The sequence below is a fragment of the Acipenser ruthenus genome, chromosome 19 (genome assembly GCF_902713425.1).
Source record: "Acipenser ruthenus chromosome 19, fAciRut3.2 maternal haplotype, whole genome shotgun sequence".
NCBI classification, from domain to species: domain Eukaryota; kingdom Metazoa; phylum Chordata; class Actinopteri; order Acipenseriformes; family Acipenseridae; genus Acipenser; species Acipenser ruthenus.
The window spans coordinates 23,709,676-23,731,438 of record NC_081207.1 but is presented as its reverse complement, the minus strand read 5'-3'; the positions used below and the strand labels follow the sequence as shown (position 1 = coordinate 23,731,438).

The 21,763-nt window shown below is 36.8% G+C and overlaps 1 protein-coding gene across 2 annotated transcripts in view; it reads right to left on the bottom strand.

The window, feature by feature from the left end:
* LOC117424094 (WW domain-containing oxidoreductase-like) overlaps positions 1-21,763 on the bottom strand; it is a 375,339-nt gene that overhangs the window by 26,731 nt on the left and 326,845 nt on the right. The gene's annotated exons all lie outside the window — the stretch shown is intronic.

Here is a 21,763-nt window from a genome sequence, read left to right as displayed (position 1 = left end):
TTAATAATAGATCTTTGTTTCTGTGTTTCATCTAGTGCTTCCCCTTTATAAGCTGGCCCTTTATACTGTAAGCAGATTATAAAAGTGTTCTTGCATTAAAGAAGTGATAACCAAGGCTTTAGATCTTACTAGCATTAATTTGTGTTTGTTTGATTGTTTGTCAGCAACTCTGCAAAACCTTTATAATCACCGTGTATACTGCAGATCAACCAAAGGTCTGTTTAAAACTTTCAAATGAGACTGACAAGCAACCATAATGCTTGTAGTTTTTCTTTGTATCTAAGATAGCCAGGCCTTTGTTTATCCAACAGCTTCTGTACAAGAGCGTTACCTTTGTTTCCACAACAGCATGCACCTGTTTCCAATGCTCAGATACTGCATGCTAGCAGTACGACAAGGACTTGTTTACATCGTCTAGCACTGAAGACAGAACCACATTTTCCAGCAATACAATAGATCAATAACAGAAGACCAACAAATGGAAAATCCAGACTTCTCATATGCAACAATCCAATATCAGAAAGACTGTGGGCCAAATATCTGATAATATCTAGCTATATCTAACATTATTAGTGCTCTGACTGCAACAGAACCCGCAGTTTGTGGAGATTGCAAAAAATAAATAAATACATAAATAAATAAATACATTTCTGTTTAGACTAGATAGTTGTTAGCTTGGTTTGTTTTTACTCTCTATTAATTAAATTATATTCATTGAAAAAAAAAAAAGAAAGAGAGAAGCAGACCATTATTATTGTTTTTCTTTTTTTTTTTGAATAGGGGAAGTTAGCAGGCATAAAATGTTGTTCCTGTTATTAAGCAGTAGTATAATCGGAAGCAGTGGTATCTAAAAATAACAGAAGCCAGTTTTCACTTTAGTGAAGTAGGCTACAATATTTGTTTTCATTAAAAACTTGTTGTTTATTGAAATTAATGTTCAGCTTTCATATTGAAGCTTCTTGTGTACTACTCATTCAATCAAACCACGTAGTGTAGGAATTTGCTTCGTTCAAGATGTTTTTCAGATCAAGTAAGCTTATTTAATTTGTGTATAAAATGGCAATAGAGTGACAGTCCTTCTTTCGCAGCCAGTGTCATCTTTATGGCATGTAAATGGTAAAGTAATTCAATGTCCCTGGCAGTGGACTGTCTCTGTTTAGCACACGCAAGAACTTGCAGAATGGATAAAACTGTGTTGAAAATTGTAAGAAAACACATTTGAGAGCAAAACATTTAATGACATTTTTCACTTTCATAGCTGAAGAGGTGCTGGGGCTATGCCTTGACAAGCCCAAATAATTCATTTTGCAAAAAGTTGCGATGGTTATATACCTCGGGAGAGTTGCGGTTGATTTCCTGTGTTCATTCTTTTAGATTTCACTCACTTGCGATTTTACGCAAAACATTCGCAACGCAAGCAGAGTTGAGAGAAAGATGAGAAAATCCGCAAGACCTTTGAATATTTGCCCCTATGTTCTTCATGAAATAGTATACCGGTAAAAGGTAAATAATCAATGTGGCAGCAAACAGTTAATTGATAGTACAATACACAACTTGGTATTGGTTTACACCGGGGAGGGAAAACTAGGACTAAACCCTGAGCGTGGCGTCACATTCTTGGTAAAAGCATTTCACGCCTTAGTAAGGAACTGTATAATCTAAATATACACTGTCCTCCTTAAAAAAAAAAAAAGTTTGGAAAGGGCACTTTGTACAGTGGTGCGGGTGAGGAGACCTGAAAATTCCATCCTCTTTGTATGTATTAATGTTGCGTAGGCAGAGAGAAAGAGAGGGAGGGAGAGGGATAGGGAGAGGGAAAGATGGGGAAAAAGAAACTGTAACATTCCACTAAAAAATGCTGTCTTTTTGGTTGACGATTTAAATTGTGCCTGAGGAATATATAAGGGGCATGTCCGAAAAGTCTTCTCTTCAAATTGACTGCCTTGCTTATGTGTCTAGAGGGAGCTCAATTGCTTTGTAAGGTATTCAAGTGTAATCAATAGTAACACATTGTCCCCTCCAAAAGAAGGTGCGGAATAAAAAAAAAGGATAATTCAAGATGCAGTTAGCTTCTCATTCGACCCTCGCCTGACTGAGAGGCAAATTGCATTAGAAAATGACATGCCATTCATCTCTGGCGTAGTTGCAGGAACATTTAGCTAATTAAATGATTAATAAATTTAACACCGCTTTATAATTTCATTTGGTCGTGTTTGAAATCACATGGTGCCGCTGCATGTGCGCTGAATATGATGAGGTGGGTGTAAAGGGTTTTGTGGACTGCCCCTGATAATTGAGATTAGTCTATTACAGCTCTGACCTTTTTCATCTTTTATGTCCCCCATTAGAAGAAAAAGAATAAAAGAATACTGCATTGATTAAGGCTAGATTCACAGCAACAACATTGTAGGAAAGTGTAGTATAAACACACTTTATTATTATTATTATTATTATTATTACTCTCTCTCTCTCTCTCTCTCTCTCTATATATATATATATATATATATATATATATATATATATATATACTTATCATAAAATGGGTTGATAGTTTTTTTATGCTTTTGCAGAACCCTATATTTTTTACTTTTTTGTCTAACTGACCACAATGAATATGGTATCTGCTGCTGGGTATTACAGAGCTTGTGGTCTGGAGGGCCAGGTTCAGGAAAATGCAGTTAGGGTAGGCAAGATAGGCACTGCTTGCCTTTTATATTAGCTTATTATTTTGTTTTTGTTTTTTGTGTAACTGCCTATGAAACGAAGATCAATAATGCTTTTCCGTTTACATGCTCAAGCTCTGTGTCGGAAGAAAGTGATAGTCACAAAAGCTGCCTCTCTTTACCGTGTATCAAGATAGAATCTGTTTCCCCTCGCAAAAGGCATTATACGGGTCTAGCCCCTCATCCCCGTTGTACTTTGCAACCTAGGGATACCACACACTTTAATGCATATACTGTGGGACTGCCCAGATGCAATTTTGGGGACAGGTAGTCGACACCATTTCTGCTATTATCAGGAGGCAACACAGGACCCAGCCCTCCTTCTTCTGGGTGATGTCTCTAAATTTCCTCCTTCCGAGAAGCAACGTAGACTGTGGTTGGCTGGCATGACTTCTGCAAAAAAACTGATTGTTCAGGACTGGCTCCCTCCTCATCAGCTCTCCGTGCAGTTGGATTAAGCAGGCATTCTAGAGTCCAAGGCAAAACTTCTCTGAGAGAACTGTCCATTTTAAAAGTACTGTTTGTTTTGAACTATGGTGTCTTGTAAAAACAGGTACTGTAAAAATAGCATTGCCCTATGACCAAACTACTACCCCTCTTTTTACTAAATTATTTTACCAGTTCAAGAAGATAAATTGACAGACTAAAAATACAAACTTGTCTATTTGTCTTCCTAAACTGGGTTTGGTTGAATTCCTTTTGCTGCCAGTTACTTTTCTTTCTTTTCATCCTTACATTTTTACTAACATTATTAACACTGCCACTCTTCCCCTTTGTGTGTTTGTGTGTGTGTGTGTGTGTGTGTGTGTATATATATATATATATCTTAAAGTTCTGTTTCCTAGCATATTATACTTTCCTGTGCTGTCACCCTCACTCTGGCAGAACATAGCACGCATTGTCAAATATGACAATCAACAACAGATATAAATCAACACAGATAACCTCTCACATCCAAAATAAAGAACAAGAACAAAAAATACAAATACAAATTAAATAAAAAAAAAGTTTAAGCGGTGATGTACAACACAACTGCTCTGAGCATTGTATGAAACAAACAAGCCCAAATCACAGAGTTGGGTGTCAATAAGGCCATCGCCCTTGGGGCCCCAGAAAGGTGCTTTGGGTTAAACCAAGTCTTTAATCTCTGGAAGGATTAGTTTAAAACTTGCTGCAGCTGGACATGTTTTGTGACTTCAGAAGACCAGGCACAACTGGCATTCCCTGCTTCAAAGAGGTCTTGATAAAGCATGGGCACGCTGGGAAAAATCCCATAGGTTGGTTGCCAGGTCTACAGGCAAGCGGAAAAAAAAGATCTACTGCAAACAGTCCACAGAACAACTGGCATGTAGCATGTGTTTCGTGCAGTAAAAAAAAAAAAAAAAAAAACATTTACAAGCAGGCTTAATCTTTATGAGGACAATCTTCAAAAAAAATCTATGTGTACAGTACAATACTGGAAAATGTTTTCAAAGTCAGCTACATTCATATTCGGAAAATATTAAACTGCAATTAACACAGTTTACTGTAGTTAACAGTACAAAATGTCTTGATTGCAAAACTAACAATTTTGTTTCCTGGAACAAAAAATAACTGAACATCTTTGAATATGCCACTTTTTTTCACCTGACAACCTAGTTTTACGGTAGAGATACTTTGTGGTCATCCACTCCCCTTCGTACCTCTGCAAAGGGTGGACCCTTCCCATTTAGGTTTACTGACAAAAACAGTGTGGGAAAAGTTGAATCACCCACATTGACACAAGTGTTTGTGCCTCACCTTTCCTGTACTCTACAACCACAAAGAACATGTTTTAAGAAAAGTTTAAAAAGGTATCTTCCTTTTCATTGCCATTTTCTGTCAAAATATGATTTGAATTTACCACTACAGTAGTTAGTGTGTGCTTTAAGACCCAACTGTACTGTTTCCTTTTTATTCTCAGCTTTACACATATCATTTTAGTCAAATGCTACAACAGTAGGAGTACTGCAGATATAAAAATAAAATGTATGTCACACAGTAAGGTATAAAACCAAGCTTCTACTTAGCATTCCTTAAAGTATCAAACACAATACACAAAGTATACTACTGGGACACTGATTAGGGTGTTGTTGAATGCAATTACTTTATTTTTTTTACTGAAATACAATGCTACTGTACTAAAATGTGCCAACAATATACACAAATGTTTTAATAACGTGAAAATGTGTTCTGTTTGGAGCTACAAATATGTTTTACAATTAGGCCAGGTGGCTACTGGAGAAGAAAAAAGTGTGTGATAATTGTAGTAAATGTACTTGTCAGCACAACTGTATTGGCTTTGCATAGTTATCAGCAGAAGTGCTGCAGACTTTAGTGACATTTTTCACAAGTCTTGCTTGAAACTGTATTTACTTTCTGATAACCACACCTGCTATCCATACTGTATCAAAAGCTGTTTCTTAGATTTATAAGATAAAGCATTCACGTTATTAAAAAGTTTTGTCAAAATCTTGTCATACGGTCATATTGTGTGAAAAGGTATTAACAACCAAGGCTTGGTGGTTAGCATAGACTTCTTTATACAACAGCTATATTAAAAAGTCTGCTTGAGCCCTTTGAGCTGCTGTTGTGGGGGAAAAAAATCCTAATAGCACTGAAGCTAGCCATATGTTTTAACACTGAATAATAAAAGAAAATGAAGAAACTGTATAACTACATTCAATGATAGTTGAGCAAATTAAAAGGCAGCAATTCAATCCTTGCGTTTAGATTAACTCACCAAAGTGCTTAACCTTCTGTCTGAGTTCATGAAGTCATCTGAAGCATTGATTCAATTACTTTGTCACCTGTCTCAAAGGGCAAACATACATAACTACATTAATTTCAAACAGTCCTAACATTTAAGCTGACCTGGGGTATGGAATGAACTTATCATTCTGGTGACAGGGATAGTGGAGGGATCCGTTCGCATGTGACAATTTAATGGGAGGATCAGAATATGTGGATCTTGTGAGGTGCCTGTCTGTAAGTCTTCATGATACATACACTATGCTCACATTTACGTAGAGTGCAATTCTACTTTGTAATGATACTGAAACCATATGTAGACCGTATTAGAATATAATTTAGTATGCAGATGTAAAAATCTTTAGTGTAACAAATACACAAAGACCTGAACATTATTACAAGCATTAAACTAAAACAACTCATCTGATTTCTGCAGTTTCTTTTTTAAAAGTACAGTATGGTATGTTTAAATCTTCACTGGTACTGTATAATAATGCAAGGAAACACATTCATAAACCACCAGAGTGTTTTTTCATTTCCTGCCATGCTAATGCATTATAATGAACACAGACATTTTTACAAACACATATTAATGCCATTCCCCAAGATTCTCTTGACTTGCTTCTTACATATCTTATAAAGTGAATGTAGCTTATAACATTCAGGTGGTGATTACAGAAGAGACTGCAAAGACATCCTTCAAAAGGGCACGCAAATACTCTATTAAGGAAGGTACATGTTTGGGTTATAACATGCAAAGCCCTCTGGATTTCTTGCATCCCCGTTCGCAGCCCCCATTAGTTTCTGTTCTAATCCTCCTGCCACATTGCCTGGAGGCACTGAGTGACCTCCCTCCCTTGCCTACCCTCTATATTCTCTTAACTTCACACATTACTATTAATGACCTGTTTTGACCAGGGTCACTGAAGCTTTACAATGTACATATTATGGAATTAAAACTCCAGACCAGTGCTGTTGAAAATTGCAGATGATGACTGCCACTGTGTAAACTTAGCAGTCCTCAGAATCACCTTGTAAACGCTTTACATTGAAAGGTTTGTGAAGCTCAACCTTCTCTATTGCAGTTAACCAGCTAACTGCCAGGAGTCTGTACTCCCACCAGTGTAAGCCAATTTAGACTGTAACCCCAATTAGGTTAAGTTTACTAAACTTAAAAAGCTTAAAATTAGATTAAACTAAGATACTGATTCAGTATCTTTTTGGCTTAACATCTTAAGTTTTGTGTATTTTGACTGCATTTTCTACCAAAGGTGAGCCATTTTCCAAGTATTCCTTTAGAACCCATTATTTAAATAAGATACTCTACATCTAAATCAAAAGAGCCATATTTTGGATCGCAATGAGCCAAAGATGGCTCATGAACATCCATAGGACAGCTCCATTTTAGGGTACATTATTTATTTATTTTTCTTCTTTTTGTATCCAAAATAGTGGCTAATAAAAAAGGTAAACATATATGTAGAGCAATTATTGTACAAATAAATTCACAACAATATCCATCACCACCAAAACAAGACAGCCAAGTGGTTAAAATATTCTCTATCAACTGTTAAAAATACAAAACCATGCACTACTATAAAATAAAATATACAGTTTTGGGCAGTCCGATGGATTTTCTGGCTCACTACTACTCTGTAACCAGGGCCCTACAGAGCTATAAGTAAATCATAGAGGCCTCTCCCATGTGATTCATCATATCATTTACAACCAGCTTAGAGCCACAAAATAAATATAGCATGAATCTGTCCTAAATTTCACTCAGGAAAATAAACAAGAAATTAGAAGTAATTTCATTCCTACATAAATCCTAACCACCGTACTATTCAGTATGTTTTACATTGTATCAGACTGAAGTGACAGAATAAAAACATCATGAACCTTTCTCAATTTTCACTCGGGATAATAAACTTTGGGATTATCATTTTGGAATAGTACTTTACTTACCCAACAGTAGGACTTATGCCAAGCATAAACACATAATCATGCTAAGACCTTTACATTTTTGACAAATCAAAACCAACTTGAATTCTACTCTCAATAGATCAAAAATCAAAGCAGACAAAAAGTGCACAAAAACAACACTGTAAAACTGCCCTGAACTTGGAACTGAAACAACAAGGTGCCAAAACAATGATTTTGGAGAAATTTAATTTGCCTCTGGCAAGGGATTTTTAAAAACACTTTTGACATGTCACTTTCACAAAAAAACAGAAGTCTGCAATCTATTTCAATTCATTAAAGCTGTTTGTTTTCACTAATTAAAAATTGTCCAAGGGTGAAGCTCCTATGTAAGTGGTGAATCTCTCTGCAGAGAACTACATTTGTTAACATGTTAAGCTAGCTGCTAACAGATAATAAACTAAAAAAAATAAAACTGCTTTATAATATGCGACCCAAAATACAGTATGGATATAGACGCAGAGAGACATATTGTCTGATATACTCAACCATAAATATAAAACATACCCACAATAGGGTCAGATGTTTTGTGAAGGATTAAATGCTGTTAAACAAACCTGTCACTTCCACTTAACGACAATTTAAGATTTCTTGCAAAAAAAATCACAAGGTGGTATGTGTTATGAAACCAGAATCGCATGAACATTTGAAAATCATTTATTTTCACTAAAAGCCACCAGGGTCTCTCAGAAATCTAACTTTACTTCTTTTAATCTTCTCCTTCAAAACAACTTAAAGCTTTTCAAAGCTGAGCTCTTCAAGAGAAACATATAGGAAATGGCTGAGGGGCTTGTGGTGTTTTGGGTGGGAATACTTGCGGATTGTGTGTTTCTTAAAAAATATTTGGGAAACTTTAGCCGACAGAGTACGTTTAAAAAAATAAATACACCCTCATCTCTCTCTCGAAAAAAAAAATACAAAAATCAAAAATGAAGAAATAAAGTGAAAAGAAAACTGCCAGTGCTTTTCAACTTTACTGTATATCTGGACAAAACCCAGTTTCAAAATAATCACTTCTTGGAAAATGTTATTAATAGGTCAGGTTTCTAAGGTTTTACTTTGAAAATATCTCACTTCAAAGACACCTCTTGCAAGTGTATTGAGGCACGGTCCCAATCTACACAAATCTGCAGCCAAAGATTATGTACACATCGGGGCACACCTGGAAGCCATTAGGACCTACGTTCTGCACTGTGCTGTGAAAACAGCTTCCCTGCCTTCGTCACCCCTTTCTCTATAGAGTAACACTGAACTGACAGCGCTCGGGCCCTTCCAGCTAAATTGCAAACAAACACACACCCTCAAGGGCAGGGTAAAAGGTCAGCCATGTTACTCTGCGGAGTGGAGAGCCAGAGAAGCAGCTGGGATTTAAGGAGTGCAATGGGTGGCGGGAGTGACACACAACTTTTCTTTTTGTTTTTAGTGCATGCTGGTGTGCTTGAGTGTGCATGTTTTCTTTTTATTTAATATCTTTCGAAAACTGAGCTCAGCTTCCTATCCAAACCTAAACAATTATGGTTGGAAAAAACTCTGCTCTCTTAACGCTGCTGACTATATGCTTCCAGATGTCAGAATCAGCTCCCGGCACCAGTTTAAAAAAAAACAAAAATAATCTACCCATGTTTTAGACCCCACTAGCTCAGTTAAAAGTCAGTCAATGTTGTGCCTTTTGGTTTTTACCTTTGACTGACAGTTCTTAATTGGTCTTAAGTTTTGATCCTGGTGTTAAACATTGCAATAAACAGAGTTGCATTAGCAATTTACTTATTTTTAGAGTTATTAAACTTATTTATTTTGTTTAGCTAAAATTACTTTAAGGAATCAAAATGGGTGTACTGCAGTGAAAACTGTCTGGAAACGTTTGGATATGCTGCATAACTCCACAGATCATTTTCTGTTGCTGGAATAAATACTTCCTGCATAGTCCTATTTATTACATGCATATTTACACTAACATACATACTGTGCAGTTTTACAACATGCCTAGTTAAACAATGTAACATTTTATAGTTGCAATAAAAATAATAGTACTCTACATAAAAATTACATTTACTTTCAAAAGGTTTTTTCCCTTTCTAGTTTTTAAAGTAGAAGTACAGTAGGCCATCTTACATATTTCGACACTTATTTCTGTACATCTATATTTTCAACATATATTTTCTTAGTCCAAACTTTTACAAGAAAATCATTGTAAACTTCTACAGAAATACAACGTTATGCTATACTGGTAATAAATGCCATATTTGTTTGAAATGAATTGAAAGAAAACCATTGCTATGTTAGATGATTTGGTCCACAAATGAAAAAAGAAGAAACAATGTTTAAATTGGTACCGTTTATTGGACCAAGCTTTGAATACTACATAGGTTCATTCATCAGGTGGATTTGAGAAAAATAGTGCAGATTTTTACAGTTCGTTTAAAAAGCCAGTTCTAACACAAGTGTTGATGTAACATTACATAGAAAAATATCAGTAAGACATTTTTATCTGACAACTGTTCCTTTTAAAGAATACCATTTTAATGGTATAATGCCGTTAGCTGTGCTTGTGGAGTGCTAGTGGGTCAGTTTGTGACCATCCTCCAGCTTTTAAAGCTGTAGTTTAACCTCTGGCCCGGCGGGACCCCTCTGTAGAAGCTGACAGTCTGATCTGAGGCACAGTGTCCTTCACAATAGAAGATGTTCAGAGATGTGTGCAGCTTTTTGACCTTAATGAAATTAAGTGGAGAAAAAAAAGCAAGGGTTGACAGCTCCTGGAACCTCTTAGTGCTGTGTGCAAACACTTTGACCCCTGCCTGAGTTCTGAGGGAGGCTTGGAAAGCAAACAGCCAACTGTCAAGTGAAAAACATGTGTCCTTGCCTTGGTTCAACACAATCTTAGCGTCTGTGAGTAAACAAAAGCAACTGGCCATAGGCACATTTAAAAAAAATTTTAAAAACGAGCTAAACGGAAATAAAATCTGCACTGACTACCACAACTAAACTTTGTTTTGCACATTTATCAAAGCTGTGAAGTTGTTGAGTCAGTACTCTAGGTGATTTCTGTAAAATATTTAAAACACTGTTTGAAAAAAAAACCGCAATCGCCCATGTTTATATTTTATTACTTCCCATATTTTATTACTTCATGTCGTATGAGGGGCATGTTTCTATATTGCCCATACAGTAAACTACTTTGCAGAACGGAAACAAAACAGCCTGCCAATGAAGTATAACAAAGTAGAGTGCACAGAATATGCATGTCATGAATGCATTTCATATACTGTATAAACAACAATATGGAATATAAGACAATGTACACACACATATTCTTTATATATATATACATACACACACACACACGAAAGGGTTTTTTTTAAAAAGTACACAAAAAGTTTTATTATTAGAATAGAATGTTCATCCCCAGAGGTTCCAAAGTTCCCAGTTTGAAGATAAACTCTCGTTCCTTTTGTTTCCGAGCAACATTTGTTCCATAGCACTGATTGATCACACAGACTGTGATGTCTTCAGCGGTGTGATCATCACTGTTGAAGTGACGGGCTACTGGAAATGCAGTGGTGTTAATGCAAATGCTTCTTAAGTGTTCCACAAACCGGTCTGCTAAACGCCTTTTAGTTTCCCCAATATACAATTTGTTGCATTTCTCGCAGATAATGCAGAAGGCTATTCCTTTAGAGGTACATGTAAAATGTTCATGAATGTTGAATGAAGATTTAATGCCTCTAATCTCTGTTTCAGAATGAATGTATTTACAGGTATTATATCGTGGTCTATTACATGGATATGTGCCTTTCAAAGGTTCCCCAGAAGGACGAATAGCACTGTGTAACACATGCACCAAAAAACATTGTCTATAAATTAAATCATATTTTTAAAAATTGTATTTATAGCTATGGGGCATAAAGTTGTGTACAGTTATTGAATAAAAAAATGGTGACACTTTCACCATTTAAACACCGGTGCCTTGACAATTGCTATGTGCACCATAAACATTTTTGGAATATTAGCAAACAAGAAGTAATGACTCCACTGGCGTTGTGAACTGATTTCAAATTTGGGTGCCGTGGTGTATACCAGTAAACTGACATAGTGTCGTCTAGTTTCGTTTTCTATAAAGGGTATCTTCTTTCTGGTAAATTGGTGGTGTGATTAAAATGTACAATGCCTGATTCACAAAGAATACTGAAAGCAAATGTCAACAATTTTCTTTAAGGGAACATCTAAGCAGTTATAATATCTGTCTGTCATGTCTTTATAAACTGTTTGTCTTTTCTGGATTAGACCCTCCTATCCAGCCTATAAAACAAATATTATGCAGAAGACCATGTGGCATGTAACGAACAACTGTGACCTATATACGACCTAGAGCAGTCAATGGATAGTTGGACATACAGTGTGCAGTAGGGACATGATAGTGGGTCATCTGTGTCTTTATTTTTTTAAAACACAGTTTTCTACTCAATTTAAAATGCCAAATTTGGATGTAGCCTCATTGTTGCAAACCACTAACTGACTAGGGGGACTGAAGATCAGTCGTTTGTCTTCTTTTTACCCGTCGTACTAAAGCAATGGGTGTTGCCAACCTACTAAACCCTAGGGACGAGGCACAGCCTAGCACACCAAGGTCGGCACGTGTTTGAAAAAGGGAGCTCGCAAATGCATGACTTAGTCTGCACTCCACGCGGCACTGCCTTTACTAGATGAGACCCTGGGACCCTGTCACATGCATCAGGTCCTATAATTACTGATTGGTCTACGTGCAGTTAGAAGCAATAAGATCAGAGGTTCACAAAATAACTCTGGAATTAAATGTTCATAAAAAACTATGTAATGCATTAATAACATCATAATGTAGTTTTTATTACATCTGTAATACAGAAATCATATTGCATTTCCTACACACCATCTGAAAATAAGCAGATTAGCTAAGATATCAATCCAATATTTCCTTTCCTTGCTCATAGTCCAAACCTATAATTACGACACTTGTATTGCCCACCACTTAATGATAGCACTTTTAATTTGCTGTATGGATGAGTAATATGACAAATTGATGATGTGCAGTTTTTTAAACTGATGAATATGTCATCATCATTGCTGTTGTACCTGTAAGTTAGCAGATGATAATTGTAATAATCATGGTAGTAGTAAATTGCATTGCTCTGGTACTGCGGTTGTTGACATTTAAATGTAGCAAGCATTTATTAGTGTAAGAGCTGGCTTCAGACAGCTCCAGTTCCCTCCCAGGTTCCCATTATCCTGATGCGTTACCGAAGGTCAGATCAAACCACAGTAAAATGATCATATTTATAAAAGCAAAGGTAACGGCGAGAAAAACGATGCGTGGGATAAATTTCTGTTTATAGAGAAACTAATGGATAGCAAATATCAATGTGTAATGCTGACATATTTATGGATCCTTTTTCATTGCCAAATTTATTCAAGCTCTTAATTCTTTTAAAGTAACACTGTCCTTTTTCTTGAAAATTCCCTTTTCCAGAACTTTCTTTCTGGACAAATTGTGTATGCATTTAATTTTTACTGTGGAAGGCTACTTGAAATTACATATATTGTTGTGTCTCTATCCTAGGCTATAATTAATATACAACAAAGTTAACAAAATATAAATAAATAAATAAATAAATAAAACTAAAACTAAAATAATAGTTGTTTTTTTTTCAACCACTGCTGTTGCAGACTCCAAAAGTCTTCACAGACTGGACTTAACACTCAAGATTTGAGAAATGGATTTAAAGCTTTTTTTTTCAAGGTGTTTAGTATTTTGTAGTCAGGATACACAGTGACTCAGGCAGAGAGAGTTAAGCAAGAATAAGAGCCCCTTGTGTTCTGTACTTGCTTGAGCCAGTGGGAGAAAACTGAAGCAAAATAGAATGAACAAATCTTCTCTGGCAGAACTGAAATATGATGTCTCTACACTGGCAGTCAACTGCAGATCGGTTTATAAGCGGACCAGCAATACCATAGGGAGCAATGAGGGAGTGTACCTGTGACCCTCAAATACAGAAGGTCAATGACCAAACAGAGGGATAACATACAGGCATGAATAGCATGTTCCCTACCAAGATGTTTATCATATCTTTAACCCTTGCCAGAAACTGAGAAAAAAAGATACTTACTTCTTTTAACCAAATAAAATATAAAACGGGTGCTGATGTGTTTAAAAAAAAAAAAAAAAAAAAAAAACAAGAGAGAGAAAATATCCCAAAAGAAGTAGAAACAGATTTGGGGATTTAGGTGACACTAATCCATTCACACACCATTGTCTTCTTTCAGAGCTTCAACTGGCCCACTTAATCCACTTGCACTGATCCTATTGAAGACCAGCGAACTCCTCAGCCAGCGTGACATTAAATATGACAAGGTTATCACTTAATATACTAACACCTACCAGATGATTTATGTGTCTCTGTGAGCCCCTTTCTCCTGCAACAATACTGACTATGATTGCCTAATTTTCTGCTCAGCTATAGGGCCCCTATTCGATTATACTATTTTTAAAGGATAAGAACCTCTTCAAAGAAGTGTTATCTCTTCTGTAGGGTGAAGTTCACATCTGTGAGTATTTTCTTTGGCCTCACCAGCACAACGGGAAATCTATCTTACAAGTGCAGTGGTACTCCTAAAATGTGACACACTTTCCAGAAACATATACTGTACTGGTGGTGGATTGTTTATTGCTTGTGTTGCCTCAGCTGTGATCTCTTGGCGACTGTCAAGACTCACCTTGGGGCACTGACTCTGAATTATGGTTCATTCCTTAAGGGGTAATGTTCCATAACAAGGTCCTTGAGGAAGACACAGGACAGAGACCATGAACGCTTTTTTATAAAATGGCCATTGAGAGTTTAGGTCTGACCTGCCCATTTTTCAATTATTACTACCTGTTATTCTTTCAGGAAAGTCTGTTTGTCAGAATGGTCCACAGAATCATCACCTCCTTGTGAAACATCTAATTTGTCTATCTTCTAGTTGGTCAGATCTCTTGTCCTGCCCATTGTGGCTTGCAACAGGGAGGTGCAGTTTTTATATATTACAGAATATATTTCAAGGTTGCCATTTGAATAGCAATGTAGTTTGTCAAATGAGGGACAGCTCATTTCCACAGAAAAAAGTGTAAGTTTCTTTTTTTGTCAAACACGCGCATGTTCTAAAGAAAAACATGCCACCTGGCGGTTCTTGTGGGGATTTTTTTTACAAATATTATTGACGCATGTTTAAAAAATATAAATAAATAAATAACTGGTAACCCACGGCGGATTGTGATGTAAGTTACCACGCCTACCGGGGGGACAGTGAAAATTCCCATGAGACCAACTACTGTATAACGGTGTACAGTAGCTACTGTATAAATATGAAGATTTAAAGGCTTGCATGGAATTAAATGAAGGACATATACTTGTATCGGCTTGAGTCTCTATCAACTAACAGAATGAGTTAGAACCGTTATTTATAAATAACACTTGGCATATCTAAATCTAGCTAATTGCCAGCTGAGGTAGTAAACTGAAATGCCCTTGCAATAAATACAATTCGGGACCTTAATGTGCGTCTATATAAAACCAAAGTAAAAATATACTGAATTCACAATTAAGTTATGTGCATGTGCATATACAGTATGACTAGCAGACAAGCCATACAAATAGATACTGCTGGTGGGTAGTTCTGCAAACATCAAAAGACATGTAGTGACAGCATAAAAGATTAAACCACGCTAAGGATTTTTGGAAACGCTATCTAGTTTGCAGGAGGTTCCACCCCAAAGTAGACAGTATTGCAAGGATTTGTATACTGCAGTATACAAGGCCTTGGAAAGCACCAGCTCTCCCCATATGGCAATGTCACTCTGACCTTGACTTCAAATCATTGTTTTCTTTGCTCCTGTTAACAATATCTCTTTGAGGCCCAGACTGTAAGATTAGAGGTCACACTGTGCTCAGAAATGACAGTTGGTAGCAGCATTTCTTAAAAAAAAGACATTCATAAAATGACATTCAAATTCTACTAGTTGTGGATGTCATTCCATTTCAACAATATAATTATTCCATCAAATGTATAATTCTAAGAACATAAAAGCTGCACCCACCTTCTTACAGAGATATAACTATAGATTTTAACATCTTCACAATACAATAAGACTCTAACATTAGAAATTGCAGCCAGCTATCTTACTTTGTGTTTATTTCTAAATGTGTAACTTTTTTGAGGTATTTTTTGAGCCATCATCTTGCCCAGACCAGTGTTAACAAAGATTTAAGAAAAGTAGACTTAGTTGGGGGAGCCACACACACGTTTCCCCCCCCTCATATTAACATTTATAAGAAAAATAAATCTTGTGTAGTTCCCAAAACACGTTACCAAATGTTTTTTTTTTAAGCAGTGTCATTGTGTGTACCCCAACACCATGAACTTAATTGCTTTGGGTGCATTGAGGTATCTTTTTGGGAGATGGCATCTTGTTCTTACTTATGTAGTAGTGACTTAGCTTTCACTGGTTTCAAAGGATGAGACACTCTAACAGACACTTCTACACCAAAAAAATAATCTGTCATTCATGGAGGACATCTTCAAATCTCAGATCAATGTTATACTGTTGTTTTCCCATAGAACCAATGTTAAAGCCAGGTTGCCTCCCTGTATTTCAGGCACAGTGGTACAGAAGAACTTTAGAAAATTAATAAAGTAAACAGCCTTCTCAAATTGTCTAAAAGTAAGGTTACACAGGGTCTACTTTGAGATATAAAAGAATATGGGTCAATAATCTAGAGTAACTGCTGTCCTAATTACAGTGATAACACACAACAAGCCTGGAGCTTTCTGTTCCTCTATAATGCACCTTACAAATATGCTGACTATTAACCAGATTCCGTCTTGCGTTGACTACACAGTGCATGGATATACTCACATATTTTTTCTGCAAACACTATCACCTTGTTCTCTGTATAGCTGGTCACTAAAAGATATCCCAATTCCGAGAATGACCACACATTACTCGGAGAGCCAATTAATTACTTCCACCAGGAAAAAGGAGTCAGACATGGTTTGTGTGCCAGCTTCTTACAGTTCAGGGGACCAGGATAAAAGTTTGGTGTAAGCCTGATTACTGTTCCAAACCAAACGTTTCACACTTTCACACATCGGTACCCAGAGTACATAATGAAGTGTGACGTATCATGCAAAGTAGGTAATGGGGTGTGAAGTCATTAGTTTTTGTTTTTTTCATAAGTAACTTGGTTTGGGGCTCATTAAGGGGGGTGGTATGGGTTAAGGACCTGAGAATGGAAAGCATTTAACACAATATTACCAAAACATCTGCTCTCAAACTAAAGGCAGCTATAATGGGATATCTCAGTAAAAGTTACTTATTTGTGGTTGCATGAATGAGAACATGTGAACCATGACAAGGGAAAGCAGATTGCATTGCCCCATATAAAATTGTTGTATTTGACGCAGAATGGAACTTTATTGGTCTGATGTTGGTTAACAACAGGTATTTTAAAGTCAAACGCTATCAAATGTTGAGGTAAAACTATAAGGAACTAATTCCAGCAGACACGTATGCATGTGACAATTCATACATAACTTCTGACTACTTGAACATTTTTTGAAGTAATAATGAGTTTAGGGGCTCAAACCTACTATCTTTAGCATGATAGCTGATGGTAGTGAACACACATAAAGAAGGAATGTCAGTAGAACACTGTCCACTGTCAAGGAAACGAATTTTGCATTACAGGTGAGAAATATAGGTCACCATGTCCTTTATCTACAAGATAGAGCATAGTCAGAGTATGTGGCATAACTTCACCTAACAAGTGGATGTATTACATTTGGGCACTTCTGAAAATATATCCTTCAATAGAGGCCAGAAATAAAATGTAGGTCTGCCTGACCTCGATTCTGATCCCTTAAAAAATGTGCCCTAAAGAATTCCCACACCAAGTTTTATCACAATTGGATGAGTGGGGGGAAGATGATATTCAACATGTGCCCTGAGATAAACTCATCATAGCACCAGTCAACCAACATCTGAAGGAATTTATAAATATTTAAAGAATAATAGATGGGCTTCAGTGAGTTACAGAAAAATGAATTACAAAAAAAAAATCTCGGGTTTATGTGATGTCATAAACTCTGAGACCGTTAGGTCGAGTTTATAAACTGTCATAGAAACCCAAGATGGAATTGAACTCACTGAAGCCCGTCTATTATTTATTTATAATACATGAATATAAAAAGAGATAATAAACAGGTGTTAAGGTTCAAATTGCAAGTGAATTTAATGAATAATAATAACGTAAATGAAGTCAATATTAAAGAATCTTAAATATAATTTTATTTTTGATAATTTAGAAACAGTGAATTAAACTAGGTAGATAATGAATTGCAAAAAACAACATATTTTTAAGGAAAAGGTGTTTCAATGGGGTATGCTTTTTTTCTTAGTTGCTGTCAGGAGTCGAAGATTATTTGTCTCGCTCGTTTGGTTGGTGCTCCCATTGGTGGAGGATGATTGTAAATCTTCGCAGAGACAGATTTGTTAAAAGTGCCTATAAACCTCAAATTGTGGGAATTGTGGGTATTGAAAACGAGACATTTTCAGCGTGATTTTCAAAAGGGGCAAAATAAGAACGAGGTCGCAAAGTGATTTCTAAAACCTGATTTGGGTCAGAAAGTATACAGCTTTCAAACGTTAGATGAAATGAGTCGTGTATTCACTTGTTGACGCTTTATAAATACAAATCAAGTGATGTGGTTACATTAATCAGGCTTTAAAAATCATTTTGCGACCTAGTTCTTATTTTGCCCTTTTTGAAAATCATGCTGTTTGTGTTTGAAAGGTCTTGGGGTGCACAGGAGTCAAATATGGGTCAAAGGTCAAGTATAATCTTCTAGAGGAATATGCCATTTTGACATCACTATTGTGGTATTATGCCTTTTTTTTCGAATGGCTCAGGGTGCAAATATAGCCTTCATCCATGTATTATAAACATATTCATACTCTGTTATTTATAGACAGATGAACAGAGATATTTAGGACAGCTGTCTATACTAGATCAAACATATTCATAAACTGGTTTAAGAATAGAGGAAGTGATAGGAACAGGCAAACGGGAGCAGCTGCCCACCCATTCTAAAATTCTAGTTATTCCACTTTTCCATGTCTGCTACCAACCCTACTTCAACTATAAAACTAATTCCCAGAATACAGCAACCTGGGGTTGACACACCGAAGATGCAGAATTAAAATGATCCAGAAAAAGGAAATACAGCCAATGCCGCAACCACAAATGCAGGTGTATATTCCCTTTTCCATAACTGTAGTCACTTACACCAGGAACACCACAGTGGTTGCACTAGATTTTACACTACCCTTTATTAAGATCCACCCCTAATATCAGGTTAGCCTGTTGTCTGCCACAATGACGGCATTGAGTTGGTGTGACATCAACTCTACAAGATGCCTGAAGGAGCTTTCAACCAATCATAACTGAGTGTTCGGCTTCACTCTGGTCAAACGACAAAGGTGCTCTGAATGTTGAAAGGTGTACTTAAGTGATTTCCACTTCAATTTTGTTTTGTAACATAGGCCTTTGAAAAAAAAAGCTGATAATGCTGTTCGCTAGGGTACAAATCCTGGTCCTGGATTCCACCTTTGACACTTATCGTATCATACTGGCCACATGTTTAAAAAAATACAACAATAGAAGAACAAACAACAACAAACAAAACAATGAATTGTTCATTTTTGGATTGTTTGACAAACACCTGAAGAATCCCAGGTGTTTAAGTGCTCCCAGAGGCTCTGTAACCTTAATTGATGCTTTGAGGAGTTGGCACATGATTTGACAAACAGCTGTATTCCTTCGGCATGTATATGGCTGGGAAAATGGCCCTGTCAGCACCTGTACAGCCCTGGATTTCCACACAATCAGGACGCAGCTGGTAGCCTGAGCAGATCACTTTCAAAGACGGGGCAAATCTTACCTTAACCAAACCACCAGCTGGAAAAAGAGACAGCTTGGCAGTGAATTGAATCTTGGATATCACAGAGTGTCTGCTAGAGCCAGGGGCATGGTAAACACTAGCAGTGCTCCATAAAGTACACAACACAGTACTGAATATTTAGTACCAATAGAGTTCCAATACTTACTGGATGGTAGAGTATACCTTTTTTCACATGGGTCACATTAAAGATTAATTTAAATCATGCAAGATTTGCAGAAGAAAAGCCTAGGGAAATAGAGTACATACAGTAGACAAAGCAAGCAAATAGAAACCTATGGAATTTCACAGGCTGATTAAACCATCCCAAGGCATTGCTGGATTTAACAAAAAGACAATGGAAAAATACAGTTTAACTAAGAGAAGCAGCACAGTTGGGCTACAAGGGTTAATATAAACCTCTGTCGCTTTACGTGTGTGTGTGTAGAAACCCTTGAAGTGGCTCTCTAAAAGCCTGTCCAGCCTCCCTTAATTATTTTAATTGCAGTGCTCATGCCAAGGCAAAGAATTACCCCCCCAGGATCTGGCTGCCTTACCAGGAGGCAGCATCGATGCTCAGATTAATCTGTCAACATGTGATGGAGCTGCAAGGTACCTGTCAACAATATTTCATAAGGAGACACAGGGAGAGGTGAGCCTCTTACATAAAAAATGATAAGAGTGAAACAGTGACGCAGGAAGGGAACTGGCTGGCTGGGGTGGCCAAAGCAGGGTGTTGAAACAAATTGGCTATTCAGAAATCTGGTTAGTACGGTACAGGTCAAAGTTAACTGCTCAGGTACATCCCTTCTGTCATTCGGAAAGGGGACATACAATTCTCTCTCTGTTATTTATTCAATTTACTATGCAGTTTGCTTCTGTACTTTTTATGGGGTCAAACAGCCCTTTCGCATTGAAACAATACACTTCATTTGATTGGGGCAATGCTCAATATATGTTCCTAATAAACTGACCACATCCTTTTATTTACTTGGAAGATATTTGTCTATGGTTATTTCCTATGGAAAGCCTGTATCCTGAAGCATTGACCACTTTAAAGCAGGAATAATATTTCTTTATTTTATTCCATCTTCTCTTGGTAGTTAAAGTATCTTTCTCCCTCTGAGAGTGATGGGAACACCACAAAACAAAGGCTTCCCTTCTGAGTTTCTCTAACACTATAGGGGGGCTGAGAGCTTGAAGTATCTCATTAAAGCTATTGACATTTTAATTCTGCTGAGTGCATTTAAGATCTCTGAAATCAGTCTGAGCTGCCACAAGTTTTTGGTTGGTTAGACTTTATGCTACATCAGGCTTAACTAAGCTTTTAACCTGTCTCTTTATTATTAACCTTGTATCTTCCAGTGTTTGTAAAAGTGGAGCTTTATTTCAAGCTTGCTTCCTAATAGTGCAGATGAGTGTTTTACAGGCTTGCATCACCTACAGATTTCAGTGCATTGTGTAACGCTAATATGCTACCCACCTCATTTTCCCACAAGTACCCAGAAGCATGTTTTGCTGGAATCTTTTGCAAGCAAATCATACAGTACATGTAGAATCATACAGAACACAAATAATAGAAACAGGTTTTGGCTGTCTTCAACTGGCTAACTTGATTGTATTCACTAAAACACGGCTTCACTTGAGTTTATAGTTTATCTAAGGATCTATGATATATGATTTTTGAGTTGGTGCACATCTGAACAATTTTGATTTAATTTTAGTCAGTGCATTTAGCTTACCTTAAAATGTTTCTAAGCAATCATTTTATTTTATAACTGAATTTTCAAAGCCAGACCATCTAATATTCAGTATTCCTAACTATATTCCCATTTATAGAATAAAAAAATATGACAGTAGTATATGTCTCAATACTTGGAGATGTGGAACTAAACAGATGGTAACAGAATCCCTACTAAGGAAAACACACACTGAAAACCTATGGCATGAACCATATGTAGGAGTCACGTGGATCAAGATAGGAGTTCCATTAAGAACACAAGAAAGTTTACAAACGAGAGGAGCCCATTCGGCCCATCTTGCTCGTTTGGTTGTTAGTAGCTTATTGATCCCAGAATCTCATCAAGCAGCTTCTTTAAGGATCCCAGGGTGTCAGCTTCAACAACATTACTGGGGAGTTAGTTCCCGACCCTCACAATTCTCTGTGTAAAAAAGTGCCTCCTATTTTCTGTTCTGAATGTCCCTTTATCTAATCTCCATTTGTGACCCCTGGTCCTTGTTTCTTTTTTCAGGTTGAAAAAGTCCCTTGGGTCGACATTGTCAGTACC